This window comes from Nicotiana attenuata, unplaced genomic scaffold, assembly GCF_001879085.1.
Source record: "Nicotiana attenuata strain UT unplaced genomic scaffold, NIATTr2, whole genome shotgun sequence".
Classification (NCBI taxonomy): domain Eukaryota; kingdom Viridiplantae; phylum Streptophyta; class Magnoliopsida; order Solanales; family Solanaceae; genus Nicotiana; species Nicotiana attenuata.
Window position 1 is genome coordinate 284,809 of NW_017670998.1, and position 17,685 is coordinate 302,493.

Here is a 17,685-nt window from a genome sequence, read left to right on the forward strand (position 1 = left end):
TTTTCTCTTTTTAGCTCATGTTTTGCCGACTCTTTGAGGCATTTTCTTTTTCCTTAGGGGAACTATAGAGACTTAACATCACTCTTTCTTGGTCATGATATTCATTTTCTCCTTCTTGCTTTTCATCGTTGCTTTTCTTCGAATCCCTTCAACTCTTCAACTTATTCACTTTCTTATTGCATTTTTCCTTTTGTTCTTTCTTTCTTTTTCTTCATTCCTTTTCTCTTTTTGTGCCTTGATACCACTTTCAACCTCCTCGTCTCTCCCCCAAACTTATGTTTTAGCAATTGTTTCTCAAGAGTGTTAAGGAAAGCTTGGGTGCCAAGAGAGGGTCACTACAAAACGGGTAAAGGCTTGTAACGTAGTTATCAAATGAGAAAAGTTTTAGGCTCAAATGGGTTGACTAGGGATAACAACATTGGTGGACATGGACAACTTCGAACGGGTCAAGGAGAGCCTATAATCACTTCTCAAGCCAAGAAAGACTTAAAATTTCACGTAGAAACACATTCGGGGCAAGTTCTAGACCATTCGAACGGGTACTTGGACTTGCAACAAAATATCTCACCTCTCACACAGCTGGATTGCTAAAGAGGATTGAGTCGAGGGCCCACAACAACCATATTCAAGATTGAAAATCACTAATGGTTCGACTAAGCCACTCGATGATTGCTTAAGTCAACACAAGAGTGAGAAAATCACTAACTATTTCTTTCCAAGAACTTGTTTTTAATCATAAGCACGTAGTTAAGTGGTGGTACCAAGTGAAGCATGTTTGACTCTTCAAGTCTGACTCAATTAGGTCTTTTTATTCATTATTACTACTAGTCTTACCTAAACATCAAAAACAGACTCAATCCTTTAAGAAGGTTGTCATGCCATCCATTGTTGGGAAGAGTCACCCGGTTCACACAAAAAACACCTTTGGAAAGAACCGTGGCATCAAGAAAATCAAAGGTTTATTGATCACTTAAACATGAAATGAACTACTAAATTAAAACGAAGTTATTAAAGTAAATAAGAAGCTATTAGAGTAAACATTAACTACTAAGAAAACAAAATAAAGAAGCTGTAAAGTAAACTGCTGAAAGCATAAATGAATATACATCAATAGAGAGGGAGAAGAATATGTACATAATGAAAAGAAAAAGAAAATGTTATCAGTTATTACTGGCACATGTCAAATATCAAATCAAATCGACTCTACCACCCCACCCCTCCCGAATAAGAATAAGCATTGTCCCCAATGCTTAACAAAATAAAAATAAGGTAGGGAATGAGTAAAGAGGACTCCCTATATGGTCTCTGTGTCCATAGAAGTGTCACCGCCCTCAAGCTCCTCCAACTAGATCTCATCATCCTCTGCTCGGGGAGTAGCTAGGTTGGCGAACATCTGTCGCACTGCCTCAGCAGTGTGGGCAGCTAGGTCTGGCTCCTCAGACTCGCCAGTTGGTGCCACTGGTGCTGATGGTGTCGCTGGGTCTAATGGTACTATTGGAGCTGTCTCCATCAGCAAATCAAATGGAAGGTCCCCATCGGTTGCTATCTTGGTGACCTCTCTCCTCAATCTGTCCACTGACTTCTTGGGCGCTTGAGATTTTCTCATCTTCTTCACTTTCTTTCCAAGCTCCTCAATTGCTCCCCTATGTGCGACAAAAGTGTCCATGATGGTCTTCTGGTTCTCCATAATCTTCTTCAAAGTGTCCTCCACTTTCGGAGGAATCTGGGGTGCGGGGTAGATGTCTGTGCTGCAACAACACTAAATAGGTCATACATCTTTGCAGTAGTTGTCTGTATCCAATTATTGAGGCTCGCTAGTGTTTGGGAGACTCGCAGCGCAGAAAGGGGATAAGCAGGCATAGGCACCGGCCTCAAAGTATAAATGGAGGGAACCGATGCTGACAGCCTAGAAGATGGAGGTGGAGGCATGGCAGCTATATCGGTGGAAGGCCCGGCTGCTGTGGAAGGCATGGCTGCTGAATCTGCAACTACCACCGACGGGTCATCAGACTGACCTACGGTAGTAGTCGACTTACCCTTGTTCTTCGGATTCCTTGGGTCTTCCAGAGAGTACCATGTGAAGGGCTTCTTTGCCCGAACCTTTGTGTCAAAAATCTTAGACTCCACCCCTGCATCCGTAAGATACTCTGTTATAGTGTTGGGATACTGGTAGGAGTTGTCACCCTGCCTACCAACCAGAGACAAGTTGGCCGACATAATAGCACCCACATTTATTGGATACCCGGCCATGATGGAAGCCACTCAACTGCCATCGGGATCGGGAGATTGTTTTCATTCTGGCACGGGTCTAGTCGACTGCACACAAAGGTCTGCCATCCTTTTGCTTCAAAGTTTAGGGTGTGTCGCTGAATAGGAACCCCTGCTGTGATCCATGGTGGTGGTAGTCTTGGAGCTGCCAAAATCTCAGCTGGCCAAGGGCGAGCTACATCACCCAGTGTGAACTTCTCCAAATATTGTACCGGATCCACATCCTCAAGCCCCAAATATTTGTTTAGGGTGCTTTGATCGAGCCTCATTTTCATGTTTCTCACCTTGGTCCCCTTCTTTACCTGCGCCACATTGGCGTAAAATTCAGAGACCAAGTGCTCCTTGGCATCCACCACACTTTGAGTGAACCATGTCCACCCTTTTTTCTCCTAGAACTGTCTTGACACATTTGGGTTGTACCTATCCAAGTCTTTCAATAGAAACTGACGCTCAAGTGTGAGCAATCACTGAGGCCACCTCTCGGAATCTGTTCAATGCATTTAGGCTCACAAACCTATCTTCCCAAACATCTTTTTTCTTTGACCTCTCAAGGCCGGCAACTCTGGTATCACCCCCTCGACCATCATCCGGAATATCGTCATAATCAACTGTAACTGGTGCGTTGGGGGCATGAGTAGATGAGGGCTCTAAACCCTGACTATCATCTTTTGAACCCTCGGAAGTGCTTGCTGAGATGGAAGGCTCATCTCGTAGCTGAAATCTCCCATGAAGCTGCCTTGGCTGTGATTGAGCATCAGGCTGCTCTTGCACAAGGTCGCCCTCCGATGCTTCCCTAGACGGGACATATAAACTAGACTCAGCAGGCTCTGGAGCTCTCCCGGTTGTCACCTTTTTTGGCTATAACTCTTTGCACGGAGAATTGTAGGGTACTCTTGCCTAGGCCTCGGTAGGGTCCATCCCTCCCCTTTGAAGTATCACCACGCCTTCGAGATCTAACCATTTTCTGCAATAAACAACAACAGAAGTCGGTTATAGTTCAAGTGCACAATAGCAGACAGTTGCAGAACAAAAACCCTGTGCAGGGTAGGGAAGTGCAGTCCGCACATTTTTGAGTGTGGCCGCAGATGGGTTTGTGCGGACCACACAATTTGAAAGTGCGACTGCAGTGATGATTCTGCGGACCGCACAATTTTGAGTACAACCGCACTTCTAGAGTGCAGTCCGCACAATTTTGGGTGCGGCCGCATAATGAAATCTCAAAAATCATAACTCTCTAAAGACAAAGAATTGCTCGATCTGCAGAGACACACACTTTTCTATGGTCGCGGTTCAATTTCTGTGAACCACACAGTTTCAAGTGCAGTCCACACAATCAAGTTACACTAAGTGCCCTAAACTAACGATCTGCGAACCGCACAATTCCTTGTGCGGCCGCACAATTCAAAATCAATCAGGGAAGTAAACTTATGGTTTCTAATTTTTCACACAAATTTAACATGGTAGTAGCAATTAAACACCACCAACCAAACACCCATCCCCCATATAGCAAATAGGACTTTACCCAACACAAATTATAGCCCACATGGTTATGAATTTGACAAATGATCTTACAATAACTTAACTAACTATGAACAAAATTAAGAAAATTGAAAAAATTTAAAGATGAATTGAACATACCAGTGTTGAATTGGTGTTAAGGACGGATCAAAGATGATGAACTAAGTGTCAGGTGAGTGAATCAGTTGAGTGCAGTGTGTTTTCCTTTGTTTTAATTTCTTAGGGTCGTAAAGTTCCAACAATAGAGTGAATGCCACTCTTTATACTTAACGGGTTGGGCAAGGGTTCAAGAGATGAGTGCGGCCGCACAATTCCATGTGCAGTCTGCACTCTGATACCTAATGTGCAATTACCCTTAGATGATCTGCGGTCCGCACATTTTTTAGTGCGGCCGCAGATTTTGGTGCGGACCGCACATTTCCTTGTGCGGCCGCACTTTGGTCATTTCTCTGGCGGGAAAATTTCAGACAGTGTGCAACTTTTGATTTCCTGTTGTGCGGCCGCAGATCACTTCTGATGTGGCATTCCAAATTGTGCGATCCTCGCAATAAAGGTGCGGTCTGCACTTTTTCCATACTTAACCAATTTTTCTGAGCACCGTCCTTGTAAAGCACACTCATTCCTACAACACATATCAAAACCAATTAGCACAAAACAAGACCTATCTAACGAAGTAGAAAAAGAAAAAGAAAACAAAAAAGAAACATGGGTTGCCACCCAAGAAGTGCCTGATTTAACGTCGCGGCACGATGCAGATTACCCTCACTTGAAATGATTTTCCACCACGACGTGGCCATCATCAACTTTTCCCAGATAATGCTTCACCCGGTGACCATTGACTCGAAACATCTCATCATTTTTATTTTTCAAGTCCAATGTACTAAAGGGTGTCAAACCCACAACCTCAAACGGGCCGTTCCATTTAGACTTCAACTTTTCCAAAAACATATGTAACCAAGAATTGAACAACAACACAAGATCACCTTCTTTAAACTCTTTTTTCCGAATGTACTGTCATGGAGGTACTTCATCTTCTCCTTGTATAAGGATGAACATGTGTATGCATGATACCGGAACTCATCCAACACATTCAATTGTGCAACCCTTAAGTTGGCGGCAACATCCCACTCAAGATTCAACTTCTTTAAAGCCCACATGGCTTTGTGCTCAAGTTCCACCGGAAGATGACAAGCTTTTCCGAACACCAACCGGTATGGAGACATTCTGATCGGTGTTTTATAAGCCGTCCTATAAGCCCATAAAGCATCATCGGTTTTCTTGGACCAATCCGTCTGGTTAGCATTCACTGTGTTGGACAAAATACTCTTTATCTCCCGGTTGGAGACTTCCACTTGACCGCTTGCTTGAGGATGATAGGGGTTCGTGACTTTATGAGTGACAACATACTTGGTGAGTAAGGTATCGAAAGCTTTGTTGCAAAAATATGATCCCCCATCACTTATGATAGCCCTTGGAGTACCAAATCCTGTAAAAATGTTCTTCTTCAAAACCGCCAGAACACTTCTCGCTTCATTGTTGGGTAAAGCAACTGCCTCAACCCATTTGGACACATTTTCAACTACGACCAAGATGTAGGTGTTGTCACAAGAACTCACAAAAGGACCCATGAAGTCAATACCCCACACATCGAAAATGTCAATATCCAAAATGGTGGTGATGGGTATTTCATTTTTCTTTGAGATTTCACCGGCGCTTTGACATTCATCACAACGCTTGACAAGATCACTTGCATCCTTGTAGAGAGTGGGCCAATAGAAACCACAACTTAACACTTTGGCCGTCGTTCTTGCTCCACCATGGTGACCACCATACGGCGAAGAATGACAAGCCCCAAACATTTCACTTTGTTCCTCCTCCGGTACGCATCTTCTAATCACTCCATCCGTACAAATTCGGAAAAGGTACGGTTCATCCCAATAATAGTCTTGACAATCCCATTTGAGCTTCTTCCTTTGGTTTGAAGAGAACTCAACCGGAATGATACCACTCACAAGATAATTTGCTAGATCCGCAAACCAAGGCACCTCTTTCATTGAAATAGCCAAGAGTTGCTCATCGAGGAAGGAATCATTGATTTCAAGGCTATCATGCAGCCTCCCCTCCTCCTCCAAACGAGACAAGTGGTCTGCCACTTGGTTTTCACTTCCTTTTCGATCTTGGATGTCAATATCAAACTCTTGAAACAGAAGTACCCATCTCATCAACCGGGCTTTGGAATCTTTATTGCTCATAAGGTAGCGAAGTGCCGCATGATCCGTATGAACAGTCACTTTTGCACCCATCAAGTACGGAAGAAACTTCTCAATAGCAAACACAATGTCAAAAAGATCTTTCTCTGTAACGGTGTAGTTGACTTGGACACTATGCATGGTCTTTCTTGCACAGTAGACCGGATGAAAGATTTTGTTAAGGCGTTGCCCCAAAACAGCCTCTACCACTACATCACTTGCATCGCATATGAGCTTAAAAGGAACACTCCAATTTGGAGCGGTGATGATGGGAGTAGTAGTCAACTTGAGCTTTAGCAACTCAAAGGCTCTCATGCAATCATCAATGAAATTGATACTTGGCATCTTTCTCCAAAATCTTGCACAACGGGTCTACCACTTTAGAGAAGTCCTTGATGAAACGACGGTAAAATCTCGCATGGCCTAAGAAACTCCGCACGCCTTTCACTAAAGTTGGAGGTGGAAGTTTAGAAATCACCTCTATCTTTGCCTTGTCGACTTCAATTCCATTCTTTGTAACTTTGTGGCAAGCCTTTGAGGATATGGAGGAGGAGGCCTAGGCATTTGTGCCTTAGCCTTTTGCACTATTGGTTCCGGTATGTCAACAATGTGCTCCCTAGACGGGTTCACTTCCTCTTAATTATCCTCCACATTGTCATAAATATCATTCCGTGCTTCATCATTTGCTTGCACCACATTGTTCGGGATCTCATCTTCCTGTACCACATGTTCATCATCCAAATGTTTCCTTTGTCTTGAGGTGGATGCATCTCCACCTTTTACACTCCTTGTACTAACAGCCATGGCATGTCCCGTGTTGTTCCCACCCTTTGGGTTCACCACCATGTCACTTGGTAGTGCCCCCTTGGGACGAGTGTTTAAAACTTGAGAGGTTTGCCCTAATTGAACTTCCAAATTTCGAATTGATGTGTTGTGTGAGGCTAGTTGGGCATTAGAGTCGGCATTCTTCTCCATCATTTGTTTGAACATATTCTCAATTCGTCCCATCTCATTATTGGAAGAACTTTGCCTATGGGAAGGATAAGGAGGTGGGTTGTTCGATTGTTGATACATCGGGGGCCTTTGAAAACCCGACCCCCGATTGCCTTGATTGTTGTTCCACCCCCCTTGGTTATTGCCAACCCAATAGCATTGGTTATTTCCACCACTCCAATTTCTTTGATTATTATTATTGTTGCAATTCCCTTGATTGTTGCCACCACTCCAATTACCTTTGTTGTTAGAAGTCCAACCACCTTGATTACCTTGAGGTCGCCATTGTTGTTGATTCGTGCCTTGAGTGTTTTTTCTTTGACCTTGAAAGATGTTCACGTATTGCACTTCTTCCTCTTATTCATTGTAAGATTCATCTTGATCAAACCTGCTATTTTATTGCACATAATTCTCCAACGGTTTTGCACTTGTTGACCCTTTTGCCTTCTCTTGTTTACCCTCATACTAACTCCCTTCGTTTCATTGACTTGCTTAAGACTTTGTACTTATTGAAGTTAAGCCTTGGCTAATTGATTCATTGTAGTGGTCAACTCGGCAATGGCTTGCCCATGATCGCGCAATTCTTTATGTAGGTGAATCACATTTGGATCACCTTGAGGAACATTTGCTCTACTTTGCCATGCCGATGAAGTATCTACCATTTCATCTAAAATCTCACAAGCTTCCGCATACGGCGTTGTCATGAAATTTCTACCGGCAAGTTGGTTGACCGTGCATTTATTGGTAGTATTGATCCCCCTACAGAAAGTTTGTTGAATCATAGCCTCCCTCATGTCATTGTTTGGGAACTCTTTCCCCATAGTGCGGTACCTCTCCCATATTTCATGCAACGGCTCATTGGCTCTTGTTTGAATGCTAGAATCTCGTCTCTAAGAGTAGCCATATGCCCGGGAGAAACTTGGAAATAAATTTCTACGCCAATTCATCCCATCTATGGATGGAATGGTTTGGCAATATCTCTAACCAATCCAAGGCTTTCCCCCATAGAGAGAAAGGAAATAGACTCAACCTTAAAGCATCCTCGGAGACGTTGGTCTGTTTACTCCCGCAACAAGTGTCCACAAACCCCTTCAAGTGTTTGTATGCGTTTTGACTCGGAGCCCTAATGAAGAATCCCCGCTGCTCTAGGAATGTGAGCATTACATTCATGATTTGAAAGTTTCTCGCCCTAATACGGGGCAGGACTATGGCGCATATCCTTCATTCGGCAACACCCGGTGAGGAGTCGCTCTTGGTGGAGGTGGGGGTGGAACTGGGACATTATCTTGAGGTGGTCGGCCTCGTCTATTTGCTTGACGTTCAAGAGGAACCTTTTCAACTTGGTCTTCCTCAACGTCCACATCCCCCATAGGCATGTTTCCGAGTGGATCATTTTTGTTGAGAGCCATTGTTGCACCTACAATTGTTTCACAAAAAATATTAGTAACACGGAAGGAAAATAAGACAATTCACACACAAAACAAAATATATAGCTAAATCCGTTTTCAGCTCCCGCCAACGGCGCCAAAAACTGATCTCATTCAAGTCACACCTCTATTTGAGGTTATGAAACGGTCGATGCAATAGTAATCCCAACAGAGAGCCGGGGTCGAATTTCATAGGGAGCTGTAAGAATGGGATTTAGAGGTATATATTATGGTGAATGAGCTTGAACTATCTTAAATTACACTTCCACAAAATTGGTTGATTCTAGGTCTAGTTTAAACTAAGATTGCAAGATAAATAATTGAAACTAAGAAATTGTTTTTGTTGTTGTTTTCAAATAATGTAAAAGTCCTAGGACTGTGACCTTCACCTAGGTGTTTGCCTAACGGGTTGTAAACTTTAAAGCTTGTTTTGTTGGTCGGGGTCTATTATAGCTATCAACACTCAAGTACCCACTCAATACCTCTCGGTAAGAGACTGATTTTGCCCAATTTGGCTTTCTCAAGTCCAAATGGGTATTGAACAAAATATTGTATAAAATGCTCAAGTCGAGTTTTACTATCTCTAGGTTCAACCCTTTAATTTGGACTATCAATCTCGTAATTTTGTCCCAATTTCTTGTTAGCCAAGTTTACCTAGACTAAGTCTCTCTTTCTCATAAGAGACTAAGTCAAATAGGCATGAACTAATGTTTGCAGCCATTAATTCTACAATAAAAAGCAAGAACAAGGCTAAATAATAAACACCTAACCTTAAACAAGCCATAAATCAAACATCCATTAGGTTTACACTCTAGGGTTGGATCACAACCCTAGTGAGAATGTAGCTACTCATAATGAGTATAGAAGAAAACAAGGAAGAAAAGATAATAAAACTCATATTGAAAGCTTAAAATATAAAATTCAAATGTTGAATCACCAAAATAAGCTAAAGTTGCCTAAAGAAGCAAGAGGAAATTGCTACAGCACTTTGAATGTTCAAAACTTGACCTAATTTCGTGAAACTATTCTATTTATACAAAGCTGGAATTTTCGGACAAAAATACCCTTTCGGAGGTTCTGCGGCAGCACAATTCCATGTGCAGTCCGCAATTTGCTTCATTTTTGGCAGGAGTTGAATCTGCGCCCGCACAATTCTAAAATGCGGCCGCATCTCTCACATTTTGCGGTCCGCATATTTCTTGGTGCGGCAGCGTAGGGCTCTTCTATGGACCGCACATTTCTGAGTGCGGCCGTGTAGCTGACTTTTGCGGCCGCATAATAATTGTGCGGTCCGCATTTCCTTTAATCCTGAAATGATAACTCTCTAAACTTCTGCTCTTGGTTAGCTTCTGCGACTGCACATTGCACTAGGACTCTGATATATTTTCCTTCACATTCTGCAGCCGCAAATGGAAATCTGCGGTCCGCAATTGAGCTTTTGTGCCTGATTTTGTCCTTGAGTTCAGATCACTCCTTCTTGAGTTGGATTTCATTTTAGTGGTTCATGTTCCAATAATCCTGCAATTAAGCATATTTCATCAGTTTTCGGAAATACAATTAAATACTTTTGGACTAAAACAAAAGCTAAAAGGCACTAATAAGTAGTCAAAATCCCCACTTATCAGTCTTCCATCGGCCGTTTTCCTAGAACTTTTTCTCCTACTTGGTGAGAGTGGTCTGATAGTTCTTCCTGAGAAGAGGCGAACCCGTCAGAGTGCTCGGACCATAGGTCTGCTGGTTCTGGGGGCTGAGAAGAGGGTTTTCCCTTGGAACGAGTACTTTTCCTAGTGGAGGCAGACGGATTCTTTGAGTGTTTAGCCATGGAAACTTTTGAGAAAAAGTTCGAAGGATTTTTGAGGAGGGTTTATGAGCGACAGGAACAATGAAGACAGAGAAGAGTGGTTCGGAGAATTAAAAGGACGGGATTTTGACGGTTGAGTGTAGGAAAGGAAAGGGTGTCAGTGAAGGGTCATGATGATTAATTTTCCTTTCTTGAAAGCTGCAACTGGTGGGAAAAGAGAGGGAAATCGGAGGTGCTAAATTAATGCTTACTTACACAAACAAACAAAATTAAAAACATTAGGCATATAAGAACTAAAATTAACATATAGGTCCTAATCTTTATGATCAAGAGAAATAATACCAAGTAGTTCTCTTAGGGAGCAAAATCTATCTTCAAGTAAAGGCTTAGTGAAAATATCTGCTAATTGATCAGTGGTGCCAACAAATGATAATTCTGTATCTCCCTTGAGGACATGATCTCTAATGAAATGATGTTTGATGTCTATATTCTTAGTAGGGGTGTTCATAAAAACCCGAAAAACCGAAAACCAAACCGAACCGACCAAAAAAATCGATACTTTTTGGTTTGGTTTGGTTTTGGTTTTTAGAATTTTAAAAACCGATCAAATTTGGTTTGATTTTGGTTTTAATCAGAAAAAAACCGAAAAAACCCGAACCAAACTGACTATAGAAGTAGCTATTTCAAATTTAGTATATATATATATATATATATATATATATATATATATATATATATATATATTATATATATATATTATATTATTTATATTTTTATATATATACGTATATGTATATTTTTATACAAAGTTTCAAAAGTTTTATGGTAAATGTTAATAGTTTGCACTTTTAGTATAGTTCTTTACCTTTACATTCTAGTTTGATTGGTAGTTTTCTTTTGTTAAGTATAAGAATCCATTTCGTATTAAAAATAATATATTTTTAATTGATTTCTTAAATTATTCATCACTATTTGACTCAATTATCATCAATATATCTTGGTAAATAATAGATTTCTCAAAGGGCAGTTGATTTGATAGTATTATGTTGAAAATGTGATCGCCGGAATATGTGTTTGGTAGTGTATGTTTTATATTTAAGAAAAAACTGACAAATAACCGAAAAACCGACAAAATCCGACATAAACCGATCGAGAAAAAACCGACTTAGTTGGTTTGGTTTGGTTCTAATATTTGAAAAATCGACTTACTTGGTTTGGTTTCTTTTTAGGGAAAAACCGATCCAAACCGAACCATGAACACCCCTAATTCTTAGCCCTGTAATTATACACAAGATTCTTTGAAAGACATATAACACTAGAGTTATCACAAAATATTTTAATAGGTTTAAAATAGTTCATAGTCACCCAGTTGATGAGACATCCATAGTAACTGTGCACAATATTGTCCAATGACGATATATTCTGCCTCTATTGTGGATAGTGCAACTGATCCTTGTTTTTTACTGTTCCATGATATTAATGCATTTCCTAGTAATTGACATGTCCCCCTAGTGCTTTTTTTGTCTTCCTTATCACCTGCAAGATCAGCATCTGAAAAACCTTCCAACTTAAAACTATTAGAACGTGGATACCGTAGTCCGTAAGAAATAGTTCCGATGAGATAACGAATTATTCTTGTTACTACAGTCATATGTGACTCCTTAGGAGCTGACTGAAACCTGGCGCATTTACATACACTAAATATAATATCTGGTCGACTGGCAGTTAGGTAAAGCAAAGAGCCAATCATTCCACGATATTTGGTTTCGTCAACAGGATTTCCCTATTCATCTTTGTCAAGACTTGTTGATGGGCTCATTGGTCTACCAATTGCTTTAGCACTGCTCATACCGAACTTCTGTATTGGCTCATTTATATATTTCGCTTGGCACACAAACATTCCTTCTTCAGATTGTTGAATTTGAAGTCCAAGGAAAAATGTGAACTCTCCCATCATGCTCATTTCAAACTCACTTTGCATAAGATTAGCGAGTTCCTTTCACAAAAGAGGGTTATCACTACCAAAGATAATATCATCAACGTAAACATGAATAATAAGATTACCTTCCTATGATTTTTTAATAAACAGTGTAGTATCTACTTTACCTCTTATAAACCTGTGATCAAGTAGAAATGAGCTAATTCTTTCGTACCAAGCTCGTGGAGCTTGTTTAAGTCCATATAGAGCTTTTGTCAATGTATACACATGGTAAGGGAATTTTGAACCTTCAAAACGAGGAGGTTGTTTTACATATACCTCCTCATCAATAAAGCCATTTAAGAAGGCACTTTTGACAACCATCTAGAAAAATGTAAATCTTTTGAAGGATGCGTATGCAAGAAGAATTCGTATTGAATCTAGTCGAGCTACTGGTGCAATGGTTTCATCGTGGCCGACTCCTTCCTGATGTGAGTACCCTTGAGCTACTAGTCTGGCTTTGTTTCTCACAACCTTTCCTTCTTTATTGAGCTTATTTCTAAAAAACCATTTTGTTCCAATTACAGTAGCATCTGTAGGCTTAGGCAGCACTTTCCAAACTTGGTTTTTGTCAAATTGATCCAGTTCTTCCAGCATTGCTTGTACCCAGCTAGAGTCTTTTAGGGCTTCATCAACCTTCTTTGGTTCAATCTGGGAAATCAGTGGTACATTTGACTTTTTCTTGAGAGCTCCCCTGTTTTTCATTCCTTCACTTGAATCTCCTATGATAAACTTTTAAGGATATGCTAGTTCACTTCTCCACTCATTTGGGCGTGTTGCACTCGTATGAGTAGTTGACTCCTTCTGTGATTCTAGTTGACTGTTGCCAGGTTCATTAGTTGACTCTGTGACACTGTCTAGCCTATCAGTCGACTTTTGAGGTTTGCTTGACTGTGGTGTTTCTTGACTGATATCTTCATCACCTGCAATAATACCTTTCTCGGTTGTAGTGTTATTTTCATCGAATTTTACATGTACTGATTCTTCTACAGATAAAGTGCATTTATTATCAACTCTAAAATATCTACTATTAATGGAATAACCTAGAAAAATACATTCATCACTTCTTGGTTCAAATTTTCCAAGATTATCCTTACCATTGTTGTGGATGAAACATTTACTTTTTTCTGGGAGGATTCTTTTACCTGTCTCATCTTCAATGTCACAGCCTGTTTTATTGAATTTAACTTCATATCCTAAATCACACAGCAAGCTTATACTCAGGAGATTGTAGTTGAGTCCATCTACAAGATACACTTCAGTAATATCACAATTGTTGTTGAATGGAACTGTGTCCATGCACTATCTTTCCTTTTGAGTCATCCCTAAATTTGACACTTCCTCCATTATCTTTGTAACTTCCTTGAACAGGGTTTTTTTCACATATCATGTGACTGGAACACGCACTATCTAAGTACCATTTTCCTTTGCTGCTCTTCCAGTGATGTTTCTACAAAATAGAATTATCACTTTCTTTTAGGTACCCAAGCTTGCTTGGGTCCTAGTTGGTTAGTTCTAATAAGATCAGGGCTGTTTTTGGATTTCCAAATCTATCCCGAAACATTACATTTACGAAATTGACAAAAAGAATATTTATGTCCAATTTTATTACAGTAGTGACACATAGGGGCTGATCCATTTTTTGATCTTCCACTCCTGTTAGTACTTATGGACTCAGTTCTAGCTGGTCCTTTTCCAGTTGACTTGTAAGTCACCTGGTTAGGCATGACATAACTGTGACTGGTGGACTTGCGCATGCCATTAAGTTGCATTTGCAATTCCTGAACTTCATCTTGAAGTACCTCCTTTTCAATTTCACATACTTCAAGCTTGATTTCCCAGTCTTTCTTTTCCCTATTGAGTCTCCTTAGTTCATATCATTTTTTGAGACTCTTTTAGAGTAAGGTCAAGAATATCCTGCAATTCATTACATATATCACAATTATAAGATCTTACCTCGCTTGTTTCACCTCGTGCCATGAAACAATTTTCATTATCATCTTTGCATTCGTCGTCTGATGCATCTTCATCGGTCCAACAGATTTTCCATCTCCTCGTGTTCAAAAGAGAGTTTGTTCATGTCATTTTCCAGAATTGTCATGAAGCATAGATTTGCTATATCCTCGTGTTTCGAAATGTCTTCATCACTCCAGCTTCCAAAAGATTTATTTTTATTGAATCCTCTAGAAACCTTTCTTTTAAGATCTAGGCATTCAGCTTGAACATGCCCATATCTTCCACACTCATAACACTTTCCATCATTCTTGTCTTGCTCATTATATTTCCTGGTTTGCATGGGTGGCATCCTATCTCTTCTTGTATTTTTGTATCTTCTCATTAAACCATCCATGTTCCTTGATACCATGGCAATCTCTTCCTCAAGAGCTTCAGGGTCGCCATCAATATCATGTTCTGTCCTTTCAGTTGTAGCTTTGAAGGCGACTATTTTTTCTTTTTCTCCTGGCTTGTTTTCTTGAGGTGAGTTTTCTCGAATGCTATAAGATCTCCTTGAAGCTCATCATATGAAATTTTACTTAGATCTTGTGATTCGAGTGTAACTACTTTTGTCTGCTAAGTGGTAGGTAGGCTCCTCAAAATTTTCCGAATTTGATCACCACTTGCGTATGGTTTACCAAAAGCTTTTAGATCGCTAATGATTTTGTTGAATCTTGCAAACATTTCTTCAATGAATTCTCATTCTTTCATCTGGAAGTGTTCATAGTCATGAACTAACATGTTGATGTGAGTTTCTTTCACTTTGCTGGTTCTTTCATAAGTAACTTCCAGTTTATCCCACATTTCTTTGGTTGTATCACAACTTGAAATTTTCTCATATTCCTCTCCACTAATAGCATTATAGAGTAAGTTTCGTGCTTTAGCATTGACTTGAACAACTGCCATTTGCTCGTCTGTATACTCATCTATATCTTCTGGATCAGTAGGTGGTTGAGCAGTCACTGGTAGTGGATAGTTCCCCTTTTTGATAACTCGCCATACTTTGATATCATAGGATTTTGCATATATTTCCATACACATTTTCCAGTGAGAAAAGTGATGTCAATTGAAATATGGTGGCCTAACTAGCGATGTTCCTTCTTGAAAGAGTGCTCCAACAATAACTTGATTTGCCATGATCTTTTCTCACAAGTTGTTAAGAACAAAGTGTGAGACTAGCTTTGATACCAATTGAAAGTACAAGAGGGGGGAGGGGTGAATTGCCTATTTAAAACTTATTATAAGTAGTTGACTAGTTTGCCAATTAGTCGACTAGAAATAAGAGCAGGATATCTGTAAATGCAGAAATAAAATGCAGGAAATAAAGACACCAGAGTTTTATACTGGTTCCGATTCAATGTGAATCCTAGTCCAGTCCCCTTGGGTTGCAAGGGTGTTCTCTTTCATTGATCGAAGTTTCTTGAGTACAGAATGGTTGATGTAGCTTTACACCAAAAGCTCAATCTCTATGTATTTTTTCTCTTCTTGATACAATGCCTCAACAGTGTTTATCTCTTTTTCTTCTCTCACTAATTACATATCTATAAGAGCTACAATGCTTGTTTAGAGTAGAACAAAAGGAGTGAAAATGGTTTGTTCAAAGTATATTCTCTTCAAGTCCGGTACAAATGTATATATACATTCCATGAGGCCTTCTTGACTCTTGAATGACGTTAATCTTGAGAGATTGCAAACCCAAGGGAGTTGATCATTTAAAGGAATAATAGATTAATTCTTTCCGAGAATAAAGTCAAGTTTCCGTTGATCTTCCTTGATTTATGGTCTTGACGAGCTTTCCATCCGCTAGGCATATCTTTTTGTTACTTGAGGCATATCCGCTGGATCCCTTGATTTCTAGATTCATTGATCTTTAGTGCATCCTTTTGAGATCTCGTTCCCTTTGATTTGGGACCTTCCAGTAATAGCTTCTGTCAATCACTGATTGATTCTTCTTCTAGATCTTCGTTCCTTCCAGTAATAGCTTCCGTCAATCATTGATTGATTGTTCTTTTGGATCTCTGCTGCTTCTTTCTTTTCCGTCGCTAATGATTAATTCTTTTCCCCGTTAATAGATTATTTCCTTAATCTATTCCTAACTGGTATTGCTTCTTGAACCCTTTAAGTGATTCCTTGTGATCTTGCACCAAGTGTGATATATTATTTTTCATCCTTGAAACTTATAGTTAACAGGTTTAATGCTCCTTGGAAATTTGCAGTTCTTGCATCTCTTCGTCCTAATTGCACTTGGTACAATGGTCCTCCCAACTAGTAGTGGCAAAATAGATAAAAGAAAAGAGTTATCCACCCATATTATCTATTAAAAAATGGGTTGGATAATAAACTTTTTAAAAACGGGTAAAATATGGATAGGAATTATATTAGCCACTCAGAAAATGGATAAATAATGGATAACTAATGGGTTTAATTTTTACATTTGTACAGCCTCAAATTGGGTGTTCCTCAAGTTTGAGAGACTAAGAATTCTCCCAAAAGTGATCATATTCAAGAAGTGATAGATAATATGGATATCCATATTATCCATCGGTTAATCTATTTTTTATCCGTATTAAATATAAGTCGGGTCGAATAATTTATCCGCTTTTATATTACTCATTTTTGACCTGCCCATATCCGACCCGACCCACTTATTTGCCGCCCCTAGTCCCAATTGTTCATGATTAAGTAAATATTGTAACCAATACACCCTCTATTTAAAGATCGATATTGTTTCCTTATTAGTCTGTTTCAAAAGATTGGTACCTTTCTCTATTTCCTTAATAAGAAGTATTTATAGTCACACAAATGCCGTGACAAGTTTCAAACGACAAGTTTCAAAAGTTTTACAGCCACACAAATGTTATGGCTTATTTAGGACCACATATCTCAAAAGTCTTCTCTTCTTTATTAATAATTTTGCCTAATCGAACTAAGACAATCTTTTTTAAATGGATGGAGTGTATGATTTGACATATTCCATAGAGAAAATGACGCCCTATGGCTCTACGACCCAAACTCAACCTGTCGTGATGGCACCAATCATGATACTAGGCAAGCCGACAACTCATACATTCCAATACCTTCAGATTAAGAATATACTAAAAACAGGTTTTAAATAAGTAAAAATCTCATAAAACTGGATGAAAAATGTCACAACCCAATACAGAATATCCCAAAACCCCGGTGTCACGGAGTACATGAGCATCTATATAATGACATAGACTGATACACTGTCTAGAAAATATAATTGAGTAAATAAAACTGAAAGATAGGGGAAGGAGAGTCAAGGTCTGCGGACGCCAAGGCAGCTACCTCGATAACCCCGAAACTGAACAATAGCTCCCACGTCAGCAACCTCCGTACCCAGAAGCACCTGGATCTGCACACGAAGTAGGGTGTAGCGTGAGAGTACAACCAACTCAATAAGTAACAAGTCTAGCCTTTAGGCTGAAAGCAACG

At 39.8% G+C, this 17,685-nt stretch overlaps 1 pseudogene; it reads right to left on the reverse strand.

Annotated features, from left to right (window-relative positions):
* Window positions 1–17,685, reverse strand: part of LOC109205124 — a 35,679-nt pseudogene that overhangs the window by 5,014 nt on the left and 12,980 nt on the right.